Source organism: Pygoscelis adeliae, unplaced genomic scaffold (genome assembly GCF_000699105.1).
Source record: "Pygoscelis adeliae isolate BGI_AS28 unplaced genomic scaffold, ASM69910v1 Scaffold78, whole genome shotgun sequence".
Classification (NCBI taxonomy): domain Eukaryota; kingdom Metazoa; phylum Chordata; class Aves; order Sphenisciformes; family Spheniscidae; genus Pygoscelis; species Pygoscelis adeliae.
In genome coordinates, this window is record NW_008825409.1 from 1,154,807 (window position 1) to 1,160,441 (window position 5,635).

Here is a 5,635-nt window from a genome sequence, read left to right on the forward strand (position 1 = left end):
GTTTTGGTCCCTCTTGTTAAAGTAACTTTTGGTTTTGTGTTTCCATCAGTCCTTCAGTTTACATCGCATCTCCACCCAGTGACCCCCTGCCTGACTCTTAGGGTGACACGGGCTACACGCAAATGTTTTTCCAGTGAAATCTTCTTTAGCCAGAATAACTTAATGAGAGGTGGCCTAGCTACTGTTTGTCAAACTCGTGCACGTCATATTTGCAACACAAGCAGCCTCTTGAAAGCAGAGGCTTATGTGATCAAGTCTTCCTTTGAACTTCTGGATTCTCGTTAGCAACACAAAGCTTTGTCATGCTGTTGCAATAAATCATATTTTAATAACTGTTAAACCCTTTGAACATAAAGTTTAATAGCAACACTTGCAGGAATTAAATACTTTCATCAAGTGTCGGTGCTTATGGCCTAAACCTGTTAGATGCTCACCACCTGCCACATATCCCAGTTAAGGTGGGGACTGGGGTGCCTTGGAACAGGGGCTGATTGCGTCGAACATGGAACAAATGCATTCAGTAACAGCAGAAAAAGGGGGTTTCTATCCCTGAGTTTACAGTTCAGAAACACAGGCCTGAAAAGGAGCATGGAAACGGGGCAGAAAGCACCAGCCATGCCGTCGAGAGATTCCTTTCCCATCTCATGATAGTTGCTATTTTTTTAAGGGATGGGGCTCTGTCTCAGGATTCACCATTGGTGGGCAAGGATTAGAGAAATTTAAAGACAACTAGAAGAGAAGGTGTGCTGCAATTAGACTGGAGGAGGAAGCGGGTAGCACACACAAATCAAAGCTGCAAAGAAATGGTGAGCATTAGTGGAACGGGAGGGCAGAAAGGGCAGGGAACTGAGAGGCGACCTGTCTTGCTGCACGGCTAGTCCCACCAAATCACCACGGTACCTGTGTTTCTGCTCAAGCTTCTTGCTCTGGTGACTCAGGAGTCTTCTCAACCTGCTGATCTGGGTTTGTTTAGAAACCATGGCCCTCACGGGGGAAGGATTAAGCAGTATGGCTGTACGCCGCATGGCTGTACTGTCTTAGAAGTGGTTGACCATAAGGGGCTGGAGGATGCAGGAGTTTACAGGGTTATGACTCTGCTAGGGCTGCATCTTTCCCACAGCACCCTACAGTGGTGTGAGGGGTTGCTTCCCTGCCTGCTCACACGTTCTCTTCCTAAAATGCTGCTTCTCAGCTATCGAGGTGGCACTAAGCACCTAATGGGTGCCATTAGTCACAGCCCTGACAGCGTCAGGGGACATGCAGCGAGACAGCAAGCAGGGACAGCTGTGTCTTTCAGTGATTCTTCTGCTAATAAGTTATTTAGGAGCAAATCCCAAGTCCCACCAAAGCCCACGGCAACGCTCTTGCCAACCTACTTCAGAGCTGGAGTTAGTGCTTTGAGTGCTGAAGGATCTTTTGTGATTTGAATCAATAGCTTCCTTCTACTTAAGCTACCAAAACTGTATTTTCATGCTTGCTTCTGCTATGACTGGAGTATAATTGCTGAGGGTTTGTGTATGTAAAAGACTCTTCCCCCCCCCGAGTGGAAGATCACCACAGACCAAGTCTAAACAGTTCACAATGATCAGCCCTAATTCTGAGGAGAAATATGGCCATTTTTATTACTAAAGACAATGATCCATGTGCAAAACAGACTATCAGATGTCAGTGAAAAAATAACAACCTTTTTTTTCATGTGTATAATTTTTTTTGAAATGTGCACAGGGATAAACTAGAAGTTGTAACCTTGACTTCTGCCATACATGCCCTAGCAGCTTTTTATAACTGGTAGGCTCAAAGGGCCGTATAAGAAGTGGATTTCTTATAACTAATTGTAAACATGTGGTGAATTAGATAATGTTTTCTTTATAGTCAATAAGTCAGTAAGCAACTGCATTAGAGTTTCTGACACTGTACATCTTTTCAGATCAACCAGTTAACTCATCAGAGATTGGAGCAGTGTGTGCACACATTGGGATGTCTCTGCAATGAGCAAAATAGTCTTTATTTTATTGTTCCATGACACAACATGAAAAAGAATATAGCAGGGTGAAAACTTATTTTGTGTATAATGAACAAATGAGAAGGGTTATGTCACACCTAAATGTGTAGCAAGTGTGATCTTGGCTGCAATGAGCTAGTAATGCTTTTCCTAACATACAACCACAAAGGCAGGCTGTGCCTGTGCTGACCTCCGTGCGGTCATTTAATGGTTGTAGCGTTCGTTTCCACTAATGCTTTCGGCGTCAGTGGCGGATGAGAGCAGAATCTGGCTTTCTGCTGGCAAAAATTCTGCCCGAGAGCAAAACCTCTCCATTCCAAGACCTTTCTTGCAGTGTTCACATATACTGCATTATGTCGGTTCTTAATACTCGGCATGCTTTGTGTTACATAATTCCAAACTGCTTAACCCTTTAATACAACACCCAATCATGTCTATAAGCTCTGATTCATAGTTTTCTTTAATTTATACCTTATGTGCGAGGAAGGGATAACCTCTCCTGCTCATACAGTAGACCAGTGGCAGAGACAAAGCCTGAGCTCATGGCTTTCTACAGCATTAGTCTATGTATTTTATACTGGCCTTGTCAGTAAAGTTTTGTCAAAGGGGGAGACTGTAAGATGTGTCTTGGGATAGTCATGCAATGGTAAAGCAAGCTGGGTGTGACAGGGTTCAGAACTGGAAGTTGACGATGACTGGACTTAATGTGATGTGCAGTGGGTTTGTATAGTAGCTGTCAATTGCTGTCATCATTATAAAAGACACGATTGTTATTGGAGACCAGTGGCATAACAGCGAGTAACCACAAACAAGTGGACTCGGGGGGTGTGGAAGAGGTGACCTCCAGAAGTCCCTTTCAACCTCAACTATTTTATAACTCTGTTTCTTAAATAATTTGGGCAATATGAATAACCCATTGCTTGGTCTAATAAGCCAAACAGGCAGGGTATTATTTTTTCTCTTTGAGCAGAATCACCTTTACTGCATATACATAAAAATACATTAAAAATGTATTTTAGGCATGTGTTGTATCTGCTAAGCATATCTCTCAGAACTGTTAGAGAAGGAAGACCCAGGTCTCCTTCTCCTGTGCAAATTGAAACTAGTTTGGGACTCAAGTTTCCAGCCGAGGTCCCTTGACAGTCCTGAGAGTGCTACATTTACACACGAGACCATCGTGCTTAGTGAGGATTGCACTGAAGCTGTCTTCCTGAGTAATCTGCGTAATACAATGAGCTCCTGTTAGGTAAAGTTTATGATGAAGTTATGGTATGCGTACTTAGTTCTTTGAGAGGCGCAGGCTACGTCCCAGCTGGTATCTATGGGGTGTGATGCAAACTTCCAGGTGAATGCGCTGGCAGAATTTCTCTGGATGTGCAGACAACGTGAAGGTGTACCTGAGGTAGCATCAGAAACTAGTTTGTAATTTTTTAATAGCAGTGAAACCACATTTTCCATGTGAAAAAACACAAAACAAACCCCTTTTCCCAAAAAGCATTTTCAACTCCTACTATTTCCTGAATGGACTCAATTTTTTAAACTAAATTGTTGATTACAGTGAAGAAGACACCTTTTGATTTTTGCATTTCCTTCCTCCTCTTTTTCTTTCCCCTTTGCTTTTGGCCCCATCAAAAGAAATGACAAAAGCTGTTGGTTGTTATTCTGTATGTATTTTAAAATCCTGTGTTCTGTGAACAGCAGGACAAATAAAACCTCGTTTTGTATGGATTTGTGCCCTTTTATTCCAGCTCCCCCTCCCTCACACAGGCTAGCATAGTCCCGCTCGGCAGGGAGTGGCATGCCCAGTGGATATTCCCAAACCTCAGGTGCACGGGTTGCCTGGCGGCTGTCAAATGAAGCGTACGGTGATTTGATGACTGAAATGTGCCACTTTTAGTTCCCCCACCTTCATTAGTTCCCCCACCTTCATTAGTTCCCCCACTTTTCCTTCAGTGGGGGAACAAATTGAGGCTCCTCTCCTCTATCCACCCCCTGATGTTCGTGAAACTCAGCAGCTTTCTAGCCATCTTCCACATGATTAAACGGGCAAGCTAGTTCAAGAATTACTTACTGATGGAAGGAAGGAAGAAATCCTTTCTTCTCTGCAAAGCCCACATTTCCTTAAAACTGAGTCTAAAAATGCACGTATACCAAAGGCAAGAGATGAGGCAGTGAGGTACTGGTTTTGTCCACGTTAAAATCTAGTGACTCTTTGAAATTTTAGGCTGCTTTATGTGTGGGCCTCAGAGCAAAAGTATATGTGTAACTTGGGACATTTAAAATGTTTACATAATACATGCTAGTTGTTGTGGGGGATAATATTTTAAACGGACACATGTTTATATTACATTGATATATCACACCAAAGTGAAACAGTGGATTTTGTAGATAATATGACTATGTCCTTGTATTTCTTCTTGTTTTGGCATCTGGGGGGAAAAAAAACCCACAGTGCAAGCAAAATGTAGAGAGGCACAGTGAACATCAGAATATTAAGACCAGTCCTGCAGAAGGGGACTATGTCCAGGAACAAGACACAGTACTATACACCTGCCACAATCAGGAGTACAGAGTCAGGGACAAACATATTCTTATAGCATTATGGAATTATTTCTCAGTGCCTCAGAGCCAGGGCTGTGTTCTTAAACTGGGCAAAATCTCCTAATATATAAAGTAGGGAGCATATTAGCATGTTATTTCATATCAGGCTCATTTTTAAATTTTCTACATGGCTTTTATTCAGTATCTTTTTGTAAGTGAAAAATCTTTAGAGTTCAATTTGGGCTGAAGTTTGTTCTTGGTAGTTTCCCATTTCATTGATAACCAACTGATAGTATATCAAACAATCTTAAGAGTCTGTCTTATCAGAATTTACATGCAGACCAATCCTAACACGTGTAGTTTTATTTTAGTATTCAACTGTGGGGGTCATTTAACGCTCTGCAGGTTGCAGAGCTGCGAGTAGAAAAATTCATTGCAAATAATATGTCAGTAAGAAAATTTTTTTTTTTTAGAAAACAAAACAAAACCCAACCCCCCAGGAAAGCATTCCTTTGGCTATGATTTTTGTGTATGTGTATGGTTATAGTTTGTCCCACAAAGAAAAGGCTTTTACATGAATGGCTGCCATTCTCTCTACACCTGATGACCAGCCCATACCACTCCTTAGGCTTTTGGCCAGCCATGGTCCTACATGTTGACCACGTGGCACCTACGGCCAGTAGAGCCGGTTAAGCGTGACGCAGGAGTATCATACACCAAATACAAGGTGTGAGAAAGTGACTTCCGCTACCTATTAGCAGCAGCGGAAGAGGCATCATCTAGAGGAAATGAGGAAAATTTGAGCACCGAGTTTGAAAATTTTAGGGAAAAAAGATTTCCATGAGCTAGCCCTATTCTAAATAGCGTGCCTCAATGGGAGGGGGTGTGAGCAGAGGCACGCTCGTTACTGTGAATCCAAACCCGACGTCCTTGTGCTCCAGGAACCTTCACGTTGGACTGGCTCTACTTGGGTCCGTGGGCTCGGGGACCTGCCTGCGTTGGCGTCTAGGTGCGGATGACGGGCGTGGGTAGGAGATGGCCCCGCTGCCGAGTGGGCTCCGGCTGGAGCGGTGCCAGGGCCGGTGCACGGGG